Source organism: Bemisia tabaci, chromosome 6, assembly GCF_918797505.1.
Source record: "Bemisia tabaci chromosome 6, PGI_BMITA_v3".
Lineage (NCBI taxonomy): Eukaryota > Metazoa > Arthropoda > Insecta > Hemiptera > Aleyrodidae > Bemisia > Bemisia tabaci.
The window spans coordinates 44,242,942-44,263,195 of NC_092798.1; the positions used below are offsets into that span (position 1 = coordinate 44,242,942).

The 20,254-nt window shown below is 39.4% G+C and overlaps 1 protein-coding gene across 3 annotated transcripts in view; it reads left to right on the forward strand.

Annotated features, from left to right (window-relative positions):
• The first annotated feature begins 627 nt into the window (after nucleotides 1–627).
• LOC109042926 (lachesin) overlaps nucleotides 628–20,254 on the forward strand; it is a 305,146-nt gene continuing 285,519 nt past the window's right edge. For 2 of the 3 annotated variants that reach the window (XM_072301568.1, XM_072301569.1), the window contains exon 1: nucleotides 646–1,306. The gene's annotated coding sequence lies outside the window, so the exon portion shown is untranslated. Of the gene's footprint in view, nucleotides 1,307–20,254 lie in introns of all 3 variants that reach the window. The other variant, XM_072301570.1, reaches the window with a different exon arrangement.

Consider the following 20,254-nt stretch of genomic DNA (forward strand, 5'->3'; position numbering starts at 1 on the left):
GCGATATATCGCATATCGTTCTGACACAAAATATGGCGTTTATCGAATCACCTTAACACTTCATTGCTTAGCGTTGCATGAAAGCAACAAATGGTTTTCAGCTTTATTTCTATGCTTGAGTATTAAATTGAATCAAAGGAAGAAATGATCTTTGGGGAGCATTATAAGTCTGATCTCCTAACATTTAAGACAAAACTACAAAAATCGATGTCAACTCACTCGATTGTCGAGAAAATACTGTTCGATGTAGATTTTCTCTCCACAAACAAATGGTTTTTAGCTTTATTTCTATGCGGGAGTATTAATTTGAATCAGAGCAAGAAATGATTTTTGGGGAGCATTATAAGTCTGATCTCCTAACATTCAAGACAAAACTACAAAAATCGATGTCAACTCACTCGATTGTCGAGAAAATACTGTTCGATGTAGATTTTCTCTCCAAAAACAAATGGTTTTTAGCTTTATTTCTATGCGGGAGTATTAAATCGAATCAGAGCAAGAAATGATTTTTGGGGAGCATTATCAGTCTGATCTCCTAACTTATAAAAGGAAACTAAAAAAATCGATTTCAACCGACTTTATCGTCGAAAAAATACTGTAAGATGTAGATCTTCTCTCAAAAATCAACGATTAGCTCATGCGACAAAGGGCTAAACATCGAAAATTAACGCTTTTTCCTTTACGTCGGATTCCCCGTGAAGTGCCTTCGTCGGAGGCAGCCTTTCAACTTACCGTGAACTCACTTGCAGTGATTAACTCTGCGGGATGTGCGGAGGGGGTTGCGCGATTCCGGCAGAAGGTCGGAGCGCGGAGGCCGGCGGTGTGGCTGTGGGCAAGGTAATAAAAATGACAGTCGCCTCCCCCCGGGATGCTGGGCGCAAGTCTATCTCCGCTCCATCCCATCCCACACCCCTGCTCCGCTCCGAACAGCTTCATCCTCAGTGTTGGCGTACTCCCGCGTCGCGTAGCTCGTGTTGCCTACCCGCGCTTCGCCCGGCGCGCCAAGCCGCCACGTGGTTTCGCGCGTGTTTCTCTCGTATTTCGTATCCCGATGCTATAGTCTCGTTGTGGTGCAGCTTTCGATTTCTTGACGAGATTCCTCTCCTGTTTTATCTTCCTGTTCTCTTACTTCCTGAGCTATGACTGCTGTTCTGTGACTTTTTCTCTCTTTTTTCGTTTTTGTCTGTTCGATCCGATCGTAATGGAGTTTCTCACGGTGAGGATCAAGTTCCAGTTTGTGCCCAGGTCGAGATTTTTCTACATAGTGTTCCAGTGCAACAGGATATAGGTCCCGGCAAGCCTCTCCGTAAGTAGCTCGCACCACGTTCACTTTCGCCCCCGACTTCAAACTTTCGCGTTGAAAAAATCGCTTTTCTCATCGTTATTCTTGTAAAATTTGCAAGTGTATCATGTTGATCTTCGATCATTAAGTAGGTGATTTTTGTTATAAAATCACGAAAAACTTAGAATTGATGGATTGGAACCTAGTCTCATTACCAACAATTCCGGAGTCATCCAATCGTCTTCAATTATTCTAATATTCGGATGTTTTTGCAGTCGATAAATTCCACGTATCATTCGTATCCTGCTATTTGAACTAACATGACATCTGCGTCAATTAATGACCTGCTCTCGAACTGCATTCGGTTTAGAAACCGAATCTACCTCGTTACCCATTTAGTAACGTAATGTAACTTAAGTAACTTAAGTGATCTTTTCTCACCTCTTTCCAGGGTGTCTACAAGTCCGGAAATCGTACTGTTTTTTTAAGGGCGGTCCGGAAGTATTAAAAAATTGCGGAAATTCCGCGAGAAGTTCCGGAATTTTTGGCGCGTATACGTAGTATACCGCCTTTGCGATCGTTTCGAACCCTGCTCGATACAATAACCGAGTCCCTTAGTTCCTTACCGAAAAGTGACTACCGCGAACTTCTGAGATTTTCCAAAGCGTGTAAAAAGTTTATTTATCCAACAATAATTATGATTTAAAGTTGTTTCTCATTCTGGGGGTCGCTAGTTTATGTGCAGTGAATACCAAGAGTCTACGTTACTTGGTTTTTTTAAAAAAAGCGTAAGAATGCGACGCGCTGATTTAAAATATGCATATATAAGCAGAATCAAGCGAACTGATTCGAGGATGGCTGAGCAGGTCGGCACTCTCGGAATGAGAATTTAACTCCTTCGTTTTGTTCAAAACGTTGCTTTGACAGATCTGTAACCTCGGTTATACTTTTCAAAAGTTGGTACCTGTTGAAGCATATGCTATGCTAAATGGTCTCCGTGGCGACCACTTTTTCTCTTCATCTTAACCTAATATATATGAAAAAAGAAGTCCTGCTTGTATGATTCTTCCAGTCATAATTTATCCTTAAAAAGGTATTATTAATAAAAATGTGTTTATTTATCTATACCTAATATTGTTGACCTTTTTTCTGAGCTCAACAAAGTGGTGACCCCGACGTGATTCTTTTCTCAAAATCTAGAAAAGAACTAATCATACTGTTGTGTGAAGTTAATTCAAAGAGTGGGTACATCGACCTGGTATATCAAGTTTCTGCGATTTTTTACGGCAAATCGGTAGATTTTCGGGATGTGGATTGCTCACTTTCAATTCATGAATGAATAAAGCATGGACATGGTTGAGCTTCTTTGCATGAAAAGACGTTTAAAATAACAAAATCAAGACATATTTAATACAATTGCATTTATATCGAGTCAATTTCTTTTCAATAATATAACGGTATTTATAATACCGGTAATTTGGGTATTTTAGCCCCAAAATACCTTTAAATCGACTTTATCTTCTAGGAGTTCGACAGAATTTTTCCTTTCTTCGCTTAAATTTTTCCGTAGCACTTTTCTTCAAGAATCTGATAAGATTTTGCTTGAGGCAGATCAAAAAACTTAAATTTGTTCGAATAGCTTTCTAGATTCACAATACACGGTCTCGTGAAGGTGCGTTGTTGACCTTGCAGTGTTGGATCGTGAATTCTCTTGTTGTGCTGCTTGCCTTTTTTGAAATCTCTGTAAATGAAAACTAAAGGGGTTGATATGTGCGAGTTAATGACGCGCCTTATCAACACATTGTGTTGGAGTTCACTGCTTGTTTTTCATTTCTTGTCATTTTGTCGCGTTTTATTCGAGAAATTCAAATCTTCGAATTTCGTCAATTGGAGGTACTGAAAAAGTACTGCATTTTTCTGTTAAGAAGGTACTGAATTTCTTGGGAATGCACTGATAAAGCACTGATTTTAGGCCAGCCTATTTTAGTAGACACCCTGCTCTCACTCCTCTTGAGCATAACGATGCCTATTTAAATCGGCTCAGTGGTCAGTGCGTCTGACTCTGGCTCAGTGTAGAATTAAGGTCCTGGTTCCAAACATTGAGGCCCGCCCTGCCCCTACGCGTTACCTCAATTTTATGAAACCCCTACGTAACGAGTAATATGCATTATTTATAAGAGAGCAAACTTAAATCTAACGAGTGAAATACTTGAATTAAGTTATCCCAACAAATGAAGAAGTCTAAAATGGCCGCCAGGTATGGCTAGGTGAAACAAGCCTCACAAATCATAATATCTTGGTTTGTTAAATGGATTACAATTCGTTCTTGTATTCCTCCCAACAAGGAGGTTAAACCTATTCTGCCTCCTTTTTCAGGGAGAAAGAACGATACATGTTGATCCCTTACCTCTTGTTGATGCTTAGCTGTTTCTGTCAAGAAGTTTTATGGCTTCGTGCTTAACGTTCTTAAATTAAACCTCTGGAATGAATCAAAAGTTCAAAGTTGAATGTTTTCACATCCCTGACAATCAGTGGGGGACACAGGAGCTGTGATCATCAGTTTTTTTGGTGCAGGGTGACGGTGGCGCGACTGCTGGAATGCGTGATGAGTCTGGGTACTCTTTTTTTTTTTTTTTTTTTTTTTTTTTTTTTTTTTTTTAATTTTATTACATATCGACTTCTTAATACAGAAATATGATCCATTGTTATAGCATTAATTAGTAAATAGCTTTTATCGACTAAAAATATTTACAATCGTACAGTCTTTTTTCTAAAGAGTCGGGGTACTCGGATGACTAAATACAACTTGTCGCGGTGAGGCAATTCAGAAACCGCATAGCCAGTTAAAACATACTATAAAATTTGGGATAAAAGCTGTAAACACATATACCAAATTCCGTACGTTTCGGGGCGAAACAACCAACCCCTTCCTCTGCGGCTGAAACAACAAAATTAAGCTAAAAGCCTAAAAAATCTAAAGAACTACCAAGAAAATAAACAAGTAATAAACTCAAACAAAAACTCTACTCTGAAAAATACACTACAAAAAATACTCTACACCGTTAAGAAAATTTAACTCAGCGCGCGATCTATACATATGTATAAGGAAGTCGCTTAGAATTCACTCATCGCTCAGGGCCAATTTTTTCTGAGTTAAAAATCTCCGACATAAGAGTGGAAATTTTGAGCTCAAGGAACTCAGAATTCACGCAGGTGTGTGTCTAGACTGGGCCTTCTTTTTCAAGAGAATCAGTACACCTTACGAACAATTTTGGCACAGGATTCTTGGGTCCATTTACAACCATAATTTCAATGATTGCACTTGCACTATGTATTGCACCACTACTTGACACGCACTTCGCCACTTCCTTCGACAGCTACTCACGGAGACTGGCGCCAACGCGTCGCGATTTGGAGACGAATACGGTAACGGTTGCTGCGTGTGGAGATAGCGCAAAAAAAATTAGCTCTCTTCATCCATGAATCATTCAGACTCAGAGCTGGAATATCTCCTCTGGAACGATCCTTATCTTTATGGAGTGATACTTGTCATTGGGTTTCGTCAATACAGAGCTTAGCTCACAAAGCACTTGAATGGCTCTGCTGGGAGCTTTTCTCGTCGGAGCAAGTTATTTTACTCAACGCAAAAAATTTTCACGCAATGCTTTGAGTAGGTCAGCTCCGAAATATTTCACTCAGACCAGAATAATTTTTAACAGTGCACCTAGGATGAGATTAGAACCCAAGGCCTGTGGATGCGGAGGCGCTCGCGCTGTCATAGCTCACAAAGCGCTTGAATGGCTCTGCTGGGAGCTTTTCTCGTCGGAGCAAGTTATTTTACTCAACGCAAAAAATTTTCACGCAATGCTTTGAGTAGGTCAGCTCCGAAATATTTCACTCATAGACCAGAATAATTTTTAACAGTGCACCTAGGATGAGATTAGAACCCAAGGCCTGTGGATCCGGAGGCGCTCGCGCTGTCATAGCTCACAAAGCGCTTGAATGGCTCTGCTGGGAGCTTTTCTCGTCGGAGCAAGTTATTTTACTCAACGCCAAAAATTTTCACGCAATGCTTTGAGTAGGTCAGCTCCGAAATAGTTCACTCCGACCACTCAGACCAGAATAATTTTTAACAGTGCACCTAGGATGAGACTAGAACTCAAGGTTTGTGGATCCGGAGGCGTTCGCGTTGTCACTGCGCCATCGGACTGATGTGGCAGGCACGACATTCAGATCGTATTCTAAGGTGCGCGCTCAGTCGGCTCAACTAAAACGCTTCGCTGTCACGAAAAAATGGCAACTTCTGCTAAAATTCATATCTCCTGTACGGCTGGGCATTGAGGCCCCCCCAAAAAAGTGTCATCACAATTCTCTATTCCATCTCCCGGCCAAATTTTTAACCGAATCCTGGTCTGAGGAGGACAATCGGTGCCGTTCTGCACCCAAGAAACTGATGCTCACAGCTCCCGTGTCTCGCACAGCGATGACTGTATCCAATAAATTGGTTGGTTGGTTACAGCCAGGTGTCGAAAGTAGACGAACGACGAACATTCGGGTCGAGGCATGAGGGAAGAAAAAAAATGACATGGAAAAATAAATAATAATTAAACTGATGCCCGGGATTATATTCAAAGTTACTGTTAACCACACCAGCTTCCTAATCAGCAGTACCCCACTTCCAGTGTCTCTTAACTGTAACTAACCAAACGCTAAGCGGTCTGCTGGTTAGGGCATTACCGCAATGCTTCAAAAAAATCGCCGGAAAGGAAGTGAACTACGCGTGGCGCGAAAAGCATTCTTTCGCTCATAGGTCATAAGTTTACGTAAAATTAGTTTATTAATGAGCCCCTCCAAGCCCTCTATCTGATTGTGATGGAGATTCTTTTAAAAATTTATAGTGTTTTAAAGCGAGAAGCGTCCTAATGCCCCTCCAAGCCCTCAATCTGATAGTGATAGAGATTCCTGTAAAAATTGATATTTTTTTAAAGCGAGAAGCGCCCCAATTTGAAAACATCGCTCATAGCAGGTCATAAGTTTACGTAAAATTAGTTTATTAATGAGCCCCTCCAAGCCCTCGATCTGATTGTGATAGAGATTCTTTTAAAATTTGATATTGCTTTACAGCGAGAAGCGCCCTAATTTTGCAACTTCGCTCATACGCTATAAGTTCACGTAAAATTACTTTATTAATGAGCCCCTCCTAGCCCTCAATCTGATTGTGGTCGAGATTCTTTTAAAATTTGATATCGTTTACAGCGAGAAGCGCCCCAATTTGGCAATGAAGCTCTTCACTCATCTGCAAACCCTTTTTCGGCGCTAATCGTATATTACCAACTTAACTTGTTTTAATCCAGCGTGCAACTTTCGAGCGGAACGCCGCGCTGTCTCCTGCGATTCCACATGATGTGTCCAGCGATGCCAAATTCAGCCTTCATAATTAATCCGATGTTTGATATCCATTTCGTACATTTTAAATACCTGAAATATATGAGTCCAACTTTTTTATTTTACTCTCCTATCTCCTCGTGTGGTTTTGACATCTCAACCCGAGGTGAAGTAACTTGGCGAGAGCTAAATTAACCAAACATTTGTTTGTCCAAGAAGATTTGTCCTGGCTAGAACACCTAAAGAGTGTTGTAAAGAGGGTAGAATCCTGTGGCTGTACCAATAAGAATATTCTGTCAAAAAAGGACTTCCTCAATATTATATGTGTTCGTAAATTCAACGTTAAAATACGGAATCATCTTTTGGGGTGGCGCATCAAGTGAGAAAGAAGTTATCATTCTGCGAAAAAAAATCCCTAGAAATTTGTATGAATTAGATTATACAAGTTCTCGTAGAACCATCTCTAAACGGCATTAAATATTAACGACGATAACCCCGTACACATCTCTTTATTAATAAAAGTAGGTTTCTCTTTATTTCTAATAGGCAGGAAGAGTCCTGGTTACAAAATCAAAATATGAATAAGATGAAAATACAAGACAAGGTAGATTAACAAGTCATGAAAAGCAATTTTGTGAAACTTTATAATGCATTGCCAGAAAACATTCAAATAATTGAACACCCAATACTGCGAACTCAGCTCATTAGGCGCTCTCAGATGAAGCAATACAATTTTTGTGTGCAAATTCTCCATGGCGCCCTTGTTGCTTCGGCAACACGAGTGGGAACCGCGGTAGGCAACCGCACAAGCCGAGCCCCGAAAAGAGGCGTGTGTCTCGGTCGAACAAAAAGTTCCCGTCCGATAAATCAAGATCGCGGGCTCACAATAAAATCTGATTAAATACCCGGGCGCGGCGTCGGAAAGTTGACGATTTAAATTTATGCCTACCAATTAATAAGCCGCCAACTCGCGCTCGGCTTCGCTTCCGCGGGGGATTTAAATTTCAATTAAAACAGACGCTCCCGTGAATTTAAAATCGGGGAGCGTCTTCCGCAAGTCGGAGTTCTTGCTGCGCCGCGCTCGAGAAAGCCACCCGCTCAAAGTCCTACCGAACTGATCACACGATTCGTGAATCTGCGTTTACACTGAAAAAGCGTTAATTTTTGATGTTTAACCCTTTGTCGCATGAGCTGATCGTTGATTTTTGAGAGAAGATCTACATCGTACAGTATTTTTTCGACAATAGAGTCAGTTGAAATCGATTTTTGAGGTTTTTTTTTTTTTAAGTTAGGAGATCAGACTTAAAATGCTCCCCAAAAATCATTTTTTGCTTTGATTCAATTTAATACTCCAGCATAGAAATAAACCTAAAAACCATTTGTTGCTTTCATGCAACGCTAGTACTTTGAGATCGCAATTCTGTTGTCAGGAGACTAAAGAATTCTCATCAATTTTGACAAACAAATTCAACGTAATACAAGCGTGGTTTTTTCGGAGGAAAAATATCGCATTCAAGTGCACTTTCGATATCAGTAGGGAATGCGATATTTTCCAAAAAAGAAACACATTGGATCTTGAGTCCAGACTATTGAAAACGTTGACGAGAAAAGGGACTCTTGATTCACTCACATTTAAGCTTAAATCAAAAGGAAATCTGCTCAAATTAAGCGGCTTGGTTATACACTGTTAAAAATCGTTGATTCCGTCCGACGGAAAATCCGGAGTGAGAATGAACACGGGAGTGCGGTTCAGCGCGTAGGTGCTGAGACGGGCTGCATTAGGGTGCGTCAAAAAAAATGAAAGTCTGAAATGTTCCGCTCCCCAGGCGGCAATCGATGACGTTTGGTAAAAAAACTTGTTTGCCAGAATTTGGGCCAATATCAACCATTTTAAATGGTGCCAAAGGTCAATTTTGTGATGAAATAATGATATTTTGGTTTAGACCTTGATTTCGCACAAAAAACTCGATTTTACGCTGAAATCGTGCGTTTACGAGAAAAATGCCAAAGAACTCGACTTGTAGAGGATGAAATTTTACACTAGGAACACGTCTTGTAACCGATAAAAATCAAATTGAACTAGAAAAACTCAACTCGGTATTTATTTTTTTGGTCCTCAGAATTTCCGAGGTCTTAGAAAGTAGAGGTGTAAAAGACTCATTTTTCACGAAAATAAGTCGAAAGAGGGTGTAAATGAACTGTAGGTAAGTGTTGAGGATGCAAATGTCATCAGAACTTCCTCAGTTTCAAAAAACGTTCCAACTATTTTGCACAATCCTCCAAAAAGTGCACGGCTCGAGAAGCAGGATCGTGCTATAATAGTAAGGGGAAAGAGCGGTTTGACCGGGAAAAATTTCGTAACAAACTTTCCCAATGTAATCGTCATCAGTAGGTCCCCCTGAACAACTTCCTAAAAGTTAAAAATGGCCCGACCCCGGAATACCCCTCAAAAAAGTTAAAATTGAAAATGGCGGCCGTAATAAGAGGGTCCGGGAAATCGGTATTTTAAAATGCTCATTCTGTCTCATCATGTGAGGTATCATTTCCTATGTAATTTTGGTCGCAGATTTCATAAATGAATTCCGCACGGCCCCTTCTAAGCTTACGTTTCTCGCGGTAGTCGTATGTTTCCTTTATTTTTCTTTATTAAATACATTTATAACATCAAATTTAAGTTTCTCGGCCATAAATACATGAAAATAAAGACAATTCACTTTCCTTGTTCCTTCGGTGAATATTTAAAAAAAAATGCAACCTCCTGCCTTTCACATTTGGCCGCCACCTTTGATTTAGAGCGCCCCCTTTGGCCGGAGGGCCTTGTGGAATTCATGTATGAAATCTGCGACCAAAATTACATAGGAAATGATACCTCACATGATGAGACAGAATGAGCATTTTAAAATACCGATTTCCCGGACCCTCTTATTACGGCCGCCATTTTCAATTTTAACTTTTTTGAGGGGTATTCCGGGGTCGGGCCATTTTTAACTTTTAGGAAGTTGTTCAGGGGGACCTACTGATGACGATTACATTGGGAAAGTTTGTTACGCAATTTTTCCCGGTCAAACCGCTCTTTCCCCTTACTATTATAGCACGATCCTGCTTCTTGAGCCGTGCACTTTTTGGAGGATTGTGCAAAATAGTTGGAACGTTTTTTGAAACTGAGGAAGTTCTGATGACATTTGCATCCTCAACACTTACCTACAGTTCATTTACACCCTCTTTCGACTTATTTTCGTGAAAAATGAGTCTTTTACATCTCTACTTTCTAAGACCTCGGAAATTCTGAGGACCAAAAAAATAAATACCGAGTTGAGTTTTTCTAGTTCAATTTGATTTTTATCGGTTACAAGACGTCTTCCTAGTGTAAAATTTCATCCTCTACAAGTCGAGTTCTTTGGCATTTTTCTCGTAAACGCACGATTTCAGCGTAAAATCGAGTTTTTTGTGCGAAATCGAGGTCTAAACCAAAATATCATAATGTCATTACAAAATTGACCTTTGGCACCATTTAAAATGGTTGATATTGGCCCAAATTTTGGCAAACATGTTTTTTTACCAAACGTCATCGATTGCCGCCTGGGGAGCGGAACATTTCAGACTTTCATTTTTTTTGACGCACCCTAGGGCTGCATGTGTAGTCAAAGCACTCCGCACCGGAGCTGCAGTACGGCCCGGAGTCACGCGCACCTTCTCTCCCTCGCACTAGCGCTATATACTGTCTCTTCTCCCCTTTAAGCCTGCCACTCTCAGAATGAAAATGAAAAATTTAAAGAGAAAAAAATAGAAAAAATAATAGAATAGTAGAAATAATAAATTAGTCGAAATTGTGGTATAACAGAGACAATAGAAAAGAAATAAAATAAAGTAAATCAAATATATGATAAAATGAAGTCAAAGACTAAATTGAAGTAAATAATTAGAGGGAGCAAGGAGATGAAGAAAAAAATAAAATAAGGGAAACAACTAAATGATGTTAAAGAATAGAATGAATTTTAAGAGTAAAGTGAAGTCCAAAAATTATGATGAAGTATTAAAAGAAATCACAGTAAGTATAAAACAAAGTAAAGGAATGAGAAGTAAATAATTAAAGAAAAAAAAATAAAGTGCTTGAAAAAATAAAATAGAGTGAAGAAAAAATAGAGACAACAAGGAAATAAAACAAAGTAAAACGATAAAATATAGTTAAAAAATATAGTAAAGTAAACTAAATACACGGACAAATCCAGGTAGATTGAAAATATCTTAGCGGCCCGTTCAAATCGACGTTAAATACCGTTTTTGCGTCTCCGCCACGCATCGTTCGCTATAGCTCAATCGGTAGGGTCGTCGGTTAGTGTTAGGTAGGTCGCGGGTTCAATTCCCAAGGTAGGTAGAAAATTTCTAACTTTCAAAATCGACTAAATCACGTACCAATGGTTTCATTATTTTTATTTTTCATGGTTTCAAAAATTATTTCCACAATTAACCCTTTTCCACCATCCCCTAGCTGCGAACCCCTAAATTTGCGGCTCCCGCGAATCCGTCCGGCGTCGGAGTGATTTCTATGCGTACGGCACCCAAAATCCGTCCAGCCGATTCTCCGTCGGAGTGACTCCTCGGTCCGGCGAAGTGAGGGCCCGTTCTTACTCGCGCTTGTGCTGAGTCTCACTCCGTTTTTTTTAACAGTGTAGGGCTTGGCATACATGAGAAAAATCTGAAATTTGTCTCCAAGTCGGAATAATTCAGTATTTGCCTCCGACAGTGATATCATCAAATCGATCTTATTGTTCTTCCTCTTGCATTGGAACAAAAAACATATTGTATCTAGAGTCCAGACTCTTACAAACATCGACAAGACAAAATCCTCTTGATTCAATCAGATTTTCGCTTAAATCAAGAAGCAAACCTCTTAATTTGAGCGGATTTCCTTTTGATTTAAGCTTAAATCTGATTGAATAAAGAGTATTTTTTCTTGTCAATGTTTTCAAGAGTCAGGACTTTAGATCCGATGTGTTTTTTTTTTTCAGTGTAACTCATGTATTCGTGTATCTGATCGTGAGTTCTTATTAACCTCTAATTCTTGATCTGATTGAATCAAGAGTATTTTTTCTTGTCAATGTTTTCAAGAGGACTCTAGATACAATGTGTTTTTTTCCAGTGTAGCTCATAAATTCGTGTATCTGATCGTAAGTTCTATTAACCTATAATTCTTGTGTCTTTCCGACAGTGTGAAACCACGTATTTCCTCCTTTTACATTATTTTTTAACCCAAACTGATTGCGGTAAGCGAACGGGCTGTCAGGTCGTAAGACAATGATCGGGCTTTTAGCCATCGCGCGTTAAAAGTTCAGCTTAAAGCTTTTCATGCCCTCTCGAGCCTGGTAGCGGAAAATTCAGGAGGCTGCGTTGCACTGGGGACTGGCCTAGCAGGGCCGAAACGCGTCTGCAGTTGCCTTCCTGAATGGACGTATTTCAGTGTTGCTCCAAATAACGTATTTCTTTACGGGAAAATTTTGCTTGTGTGTGAGCTTTTCCCCTCTGTAATGAGATTTGTGCTTTAAGCTGATCTTTTTACGCACGATGGCTGAAAAACTCCATCATTAATCTGTAAGACTATCGATAATTGGACTGCATTTTGCAATTTGGAGCTATAAATTCTGGTTCATCATAAGGGAACTAACGGCACATACGTTGTTTTCAAACCGGGCCGGAATTTATAGTTCCTAATTGCAAAATGCAGTCCAATTTGTATGACCGGACAACCCTTAGGGGAAAGATTAGCTGGACGACGGCCTAAGAAATTGGCACAAAGCTGGCTCTCTTCTCCTGAGATGATTGAAGATTTTAAGGTATTTTAATAGATATGATGATTCCTTTATTTTTATTGATTTTTAGGTATTGAATATTTATATATTTTATTTATATAATTTATTTTGCCAGATACTGGATGGCCTGACAAACAGGGCTATGCTCTAGTCGTTCGTGGAAGAAGAAGAAAAAGACATTCTTTCTTAAAGAATCCAGGCAACCCAATCTTCATAAATTTTCCTTGATTTTTCCTCTGTGTCAGCAGAATATGCCGTAAAAACCTCAAACCACGAAGTTGGCTATTGGGGGAAAAAAGTTTCAATAAGTAGAACAGGAGTAGCAATGAAGTTGCGCGGCTCCCCAAAGGTGACCGTCGATACAAGACGAGAAAAGGTTCATTGAGTTGTTTCTATGACGGAAGGAAATCGGGGCTTCTGAAGAAAGTTTTCTTTGAGAATCCAGCAACACCGAACAAAAAGTATCACAATCCTAACTATAATCGTCTATGATTTTGGCGCCATCTGTTAAAAGTAGTTGCACTAGACCGAGGTATGGTTTATCCAATCACTTTTTCGGCAGACTTAACCGTACCTCTGATTGGTACAACTACTCCTGTGCCTGGCATCGAAATCAGTCAGGAGTTTGGTTGGGATTGTGTTACTTTTTTGCCGTGAAGTGTTAACAAACCACTGCAGTGCCGTGGTACCTCTATTCTTCCCCGGTAGCTATTTTATCCAGATCGATAGTGGATCAGAACTTTCTATCATGTGGTAAATAAATTATTTTTCTATGGAAGCGACAAATAAAAGCCCCTAATAAATTTAAGCATCAAGTGAGGAGGCTTCTTGTGAATCGTTATCTTAGTAAATTGATGTCGTTCGAATACCTTCACGGCATTTCTCAAAAGCAATGTCAAAAGATCTACCTTACGTTTCTGCAGCGCGGAATAAAATAATTTTTCAAATTTTATCAAGTGAGAACCCGAAAACTTAACTACATCAGAGGAAAGTTCGAAACGAGGAGTTCGGGTACAACGATGCGTCAGTCACCCCTTGCGAACGAAGGGGAAAAAAGAAGTTGGCTCCCAGATTGCAGCGCGAAAATGCAATTGGTAGTGATTGATCGAGTCGAATTTATGGCTCGGTTCTCCGCTTTGAAAGTTTAAAACTCATCTCCTCTCGGCTCGCGATGTCGCTAAACCGGCGGGTCCCGCCGCAGCCGGCTATCCAGCCCATTGAATGCATCATCTAAACCAGCGACACTGCCTCTGACAGAGCATGAAATCTCACCACATTCGCGCTCCAGATATTCTCCGCAGGGCGGGAGATGCCCAGCACCGGATAAAATTCTGTTGTACAGACACCCGCCAAATTTCGGTGGCTATACAGCGTTTACCCGGGCGGAGGGAAAGTTATGTTTAAGAATCGGCAATGAACCAACCCAACTAGACTACTTTTTTTCAATTAGTAAGTGCACTGTTAAAAATCGTTGATTCCGTCCGACGGAAAATCCGGAGTGAGAATGAACACGGGAGTGCGGTTCAGCGCGTAGGTGCTGAGACGGGCTGCATTAGGGTGCGTCAAAAAAAATGAAAGTCTGAAATGTTCCGCTCCCCAGGCGGCAATCGATGACGTTTGGTAAAAAAACTTGTTTGCCAGAATTTGGGCCAATATCAACCATTTTAAATGGTGCCAAAGGTCAATTTTGTGATGAAATAATGATATTTTGGTTTAGACCTTGATTTCGCACAAAAAACTCGATTTTACGCTGAAATCGTGCGTTTACGAGAAAAATGCCAAAGAACTCGACTTGTAGAGGATGAAATTTTACACTAGGAACACGTCTTGTAACCGATAAAAATCAAATTGAACTAGAAAAACTCAACTCGGTATTTATTTTTTTGGTCCTCAGAATTTCCGAGGTCTTAGAAAGTAGAGGTGTAAAAGACTCATTTTTCACGAAAATAAGTCGAAAGAGGGTGTAAATGAACTGTAGGTAAGTGTTGAGGATGCAAATGTCATCAGAACTTCCTCAGTTTCAAAAAACGTTCCAACTATTTTGCACAATCCTCCAAAAAGTGCACGGCTCGAGAAGCAGGATCGTGCTATAATAGTAAGGGGAAAGAGCGGTTTGACCGGGAAAAATTTCGTAACAAACTTTCCCAATGTAATCGTCATCAGTAGGTCCCCCTGAACAACTTCCTAAAAGTTAAAAATGGCCCGACCCCGGAATACCCCTCAAAAAAGTTAAAATTGAAAATGGCGGCCGTAATAAGAGGGTCCGGGAAATCGGTATTTTAAAATGCTCATTCTGTCTCATCATGTGAGGTATCATTTCCTATGTAATTTTGGTCGCAGATTTCATAAATGAATTCCGCACGGCCCCTTCTAAGCTTACGTTTCTCGCGGTAGTCGTATGTTTCCTTTATTTTTCTTTATTAAATACATTTATAACATCAAATTTAAGTTTCTCGGCCATAAATACATGAAAATAAAGACAATTCACTTTCCTTGTTCCTTCGGTGAATATTTAAAAAAAAATGCAACCTCCTGCCTTTCACATTTGGCCGCCACCTTTGATTTAGAGCGCCCCCTTTGGCCGGAGGGCCTTGTGGAATTCATGTATGAAATCTGCGACCAAAATTACATAGGAAATGATACCTCACATGATGAGACAGAATGAGCATTTTAAAATACCGATTTCCCGGACCCTCTTATTACGGCCGCCATTTTCAATTTTAACTTTTTTGAGGGGTATTCCGGGGTCGGGCCATTTTTAACTTTTAGGAAGTTGTTCAGGGGGACCTACTGATGACGATTACATTGGGAAAGTTTGTTACGCAATTTTTCCCGGTCAAACCGCTCTTTCCCCTTACTATTATAGCACGATCCTGCTTCTTGAGCCGTGCACTTTTTGGAGGATTGTGCAAAATAGTTGGAACGTTTTTTGAAACTGAGGAAGTTCTGATGACATTTGCATCCTCAACACTTACCTACAGTTCATTTACACCCTCTTTCGACTTATTTTCGTGAAAAATGAGTCTTTTACATCTCTACTTTCTAAGACCTCGGAAATTCTGAGGACCAAAAAAATAAATACCGAGTTGAGTTTTTCTAGTTCAATTTGATTTTTATCGGTTACAAGACGTCTTCCTAGTGTAAAATTTCATCCTCTACAAGTCGAGTTCTTTGGCATTTTTCTCGTAAACGCACGATTTCAGCGTAAAATCGAGTTTTTTGTGCGAAATCGAGGTCTAAACCAAAATATCATAATGTCATTACAAAATTGACCTTTGGCACCATTTAAAATGGTTGATATTGGCCCAAATTTTGGCAAACATGTTTTTTTACCAAACGTCATCGATTGCCGCCTGGGGAGCGGAACATTTCAGACTTTCATTTTTTTTGACGCACCCTAGGGCTGCATGTGTAGTCAAAGCACTCCGCACCGGAGCTGCAGTACGGCCCGGAGTCACGCGCACCTTCTCTCCCTCGCACTAGCGCTATATACTGTCTCTTCTCCCCTTTAAGCCTGCCACTCTCAGAATGAAAATGAAAAATTTAAAGAGAAAAAAATAGAAAAAATAATAGAATAGTAGAAATAATAAATTAGTCGAAATTGTGGTATAACAGAGACAATAGAAAAGAAATAAAATAAAGTAAATCAAATATATGATAAAATGAAGTCAAAGACTAAATTGAAGTAAATAATTAGAGGGAGCAAGGAGATGAAGAAAAAAATAAAATAAGGGAAACAACTAAATGATGTTAAAGAATAGAATGAATTTTAAGAGTAAAGTGAAGTCCAAAAATTATGATGAAGTATTAAAAGAAATCACAGTAAGTATAAAACAAAGTAAAGGAATGAGAAGTAAATAATTAAAGAAAAAAAAATAAAGTGCTTGAAAAAATAAAATAGAGTGAAGAAAAAATAGAGACAACAAGGAAATAAAACAAAGTAAAACGATAAAATATAGTTAAAAAATATAGTAAAGTAAACTAAATACACGGACAAATCCAGGTAGATTGAAAATATCTTAGCGGCCCGTTCAAATCGACGTTAAATACCGTTTTTGCGTCTCCGCCACGCATCGTTCGCTATAGCTCAATCGGTAGGGTCGTCGGTTAGTGTTAGGTAGGTCGCGGGTTCAATTCCCAAGGTAGGTAGAAAATTTCTAACTTTCAAAATCGACTAAATCACGTACCAATGGTTTCATTATTTTTATTTTTCATGGTTTCAAAAATTATTTCCACAATTAACCCTTTTCCACCATCCCCTAGCTGCGAACCCCTAAATTTGCGGCTCCCGCGAATCCGTCCGGCGTCGGAGTGATTTCTATGCGTACGGCACCCAAAATCCGTCCAGCCGATTCTCCGTCGGAGTGACTCCTCGGTCCGGCGAAGTGAGGGCCCGTTCTTACTCGCGCTTGTGCTGAGTCTCACTCCGTTTTTTTTAACAGTGTGTAATCAAGAAGGCAATGAAGTAATTCTTCTAGTTTACAATAAATGTAGGTGTCAGTTACCTTGCGGTTCGCGACAAATGTAAATGATAACCAAAGGATCACTGAGTTTAAACATCTCTTGAGAATGCCCGCTGCACTTACTTCGAAGACAGACTAGATTGACAAAGCGCTGATTTGTTGGTATGTTAACAACATGAAGACAGAATATTAAGCGAGTGGAAATGAAAACATACAACGCTCTCATCACCCGTTTGTTCAACTCTGCCACATTGAGATATTCAGTTGTAGTTTTTAGAAGAATGAGCCTCTGTACCAACAAGCCAATTCTTGAGGGATACAAAGATAATCAGGTCTATGGAACATTTTTGTAAGCTCAAGATGTAGGAGATGGTTTTTTTTCAATGATTCTACGAACATTAAAATTTAAAATATTTATAGTTTTTCGTCCCCTTCCACGTTTTCTATCATGTAAAATTCGGTGTGCTGAACATACTATGCTGGCTATCGACTATTTCAGTACAAGGGTCATCTGCGTGATGTATTGCGGACTCGTTAGATGGGCTCCAGTTTTAAGACAAATTCATATTTAGTTATCAAAAATTGATGGCTCAGCTTATTAGAAATAACGTGTGTGTTATCATTTTCCCTCAGTACACACGTGGGTGAGCCACGATTTTTCAGTGCTAGAGCTATCACGAGAAGTGATGTGTCATAACGATACCTGGCTAGGCAAAATATTCGGCTTAACGATTGTAAATGCTAAATAACTTAAAAATATTGAAAAATCACTCAATGTGTTTCCTTCTTCAAATCCACTGACCGAAAAGTTCAAATATACCACTTAAAACTTATGTAGTTTCAGTGTTCGTCGTCACAATTTTCCTAATGGGCTAAATCTTTTAACTAGTTCATAAATACTGCGCACGGCGGTAGCAAGCATTCTTGTTGCGCATTCAACTGTGAAAACCGTTTTGAAGGAATCCAGAGTCAGCTATTTATGTTGAATAATATAATTTTCTCTCTGATGACCAGCTTTTATTTCTTCAACTCTGGGGTTTTTCCGAGTGGAAAGTCATAAAAAACTGATGTTGATGTTAATCGTTAACACAAATTTCCTCGAACGAGTGTTGGGCATGAAGTACCTCTAAGCTTCGAGTTAAGATTAAGACATGACGTCACAGCTAGTGCTTATTTCTTAAAGGGAAAAAATGAGTATTTTTGTTCTCACAGAATAAGCAGCTTGATTGTTACGCTATGTCAATACCTTGTTTCAAGTGCGGGCTTTTTCATCGTGTGTAGCGCCTTCTGTATGGAATCTGGAAATATATTTTTTAATGCTTTAATGGTGTGTTTAATGCAGGTGTCTGAAATTTAATGAATTTTGTTTTTAAATTGAGTGAACTGAACACGAAGATACCCGTGGTTCATGAATTGAACAATTATTGGAGAAGATATGACAAAGTTATCTAATCTGCTAAAATACATGCGTTTAAACGGGAAATGCCGCCAGATGACGTTACTAGGCGGTGCATTTCCTCACTTTTAAATATATTTTTATACTATTTTCCAAATCAGGAAAAAAATTATATAAAGTTCTGTGAAATCAATTCATTCAACACTTTCAGATGAAGCTATAAACAATTTGCGTGCTAATTCAATTCTCCATTATTCCCATTACACTGTTAAAAATCGTTGATTCCGTCCGACGGAAAATCCGGAGTGAGAATGAACACGGGAGTGCGGTTCAGCGCGTAGGTGCTGAGACGGGCTGCATTAGGGTGCGTCAAAAAAAATGAAAGTCTGAAATGTTCCGCTCCCCAGGCGGCAATCGATGACGTTTGGTAAAAAAACTTGTTTGCCAGAATTTGGGCCAATATCAACCATTTTAAATGGTGCCAAAGGTCAATTTTGTGATGAAATAATGATATTTTGGTTTAGACCTTGATTTCGCACAAAAAACTCGATTTTACGCTGAAATCGTGCGTTTACGAGAAAAATGCCAAAGAACTCGACTTGTAGAGGATGAAATTTTACACTAGGAACACGTCTTGTAACCGATAAAAATCAAATTGAACTAGAAAAACTCAACTCGGTATTTATTTTTTTGGTCCTCAGAATTTCCGAGGTCTTAGAAAGTAGAGGTGTAAAAGACTCATTTTTCACGAAAATAAGTCGAAAGAGGGTGTAAATGAACTGTAGGTAAGTGTTGAGGATGCAAATGTCATCAGAACTTCCTCAGTTTCAAAAAACGTTCCAACTATTTTGCACAATCCTCCAAAAAGTGCACGGCTCGAGAAGCAGGATCGTGCTATAATAGTAAGGGGAAAGAGCGGTTTGACCGGGAAAAATTTCGTAACAAACTTTCCCAATGTAATCGTCATCAGTAGGTCCCCCTGAACAACTTCCTAAAAGTTAAAAATGGCCCGACCCCGGAATACCCCTCAAAAAAGTTAAAATTGAAAATGGCGGCCGTAATAAGAGGGTCCGGGAAATCGGTATTTTAAAATGCTCATTCTGTCTCATCATGTGAGGTATCATTTCCTATGTAATTTTGGTCGCAGATTTCATAAATGAATTCCGCACGGCCCCTTCTAAGCTTACGTTTCTCGCGGTAGTCGTATGTTTCCTTTATTTTTCTTTATTAAATACATTTATAACATCAAATTTAAGTTTCTCGGCCATAAATACATGAAAATAAAGACAATTCACTTTCCTTGTTCCTTCGGTGAATATTTAAAAAAAAATGCAACCTCCTGCCTTTCACATTTGGCCGCCACCTTTGATTTAGAGCGCCCCCTTTGGCCGGAGGGCCTTGTGGAATTCATGTATGAAATCTGCGACCAAAATTACATAGGAAATGATACCTCACATGATGAGACAGAATGAGCATTTTAAAATACCGATTTCCCGGACCCTCTTATTACGGCCGCCATTTTCAATTTTAACTTTTTTGAGGGGTATTCCGGGGTCGGGCCATTTTTAACTTTTAGGAAGTTGTTCAGGGGGACCTACTGATGACGATTACATTGGGAAAGTTTGTTACGCAATTTTTCCCGGTCAAACCGCTCTTTCCCCTTACTATTATAGCACGATCCTGCTTCTTGAGCCGTGCACTTTTTGGAGGATTGTGCAAAATAGTTGGAACGTTTTTTGAAACTGAGGAAGTTCTGATGACATTTGCATCCTCAACACTTACCTACAGTTCATTTACACCCTCTTTCGACTTATTTTCGTGAAAAATGAGTCTTTTACATCTCTACTTTCTAAGACCTCGGAAATTCTGAGGACCAAAAAAATAAATACCGAGTTGAGTTTTTCTAGTTCAATTTGATTTT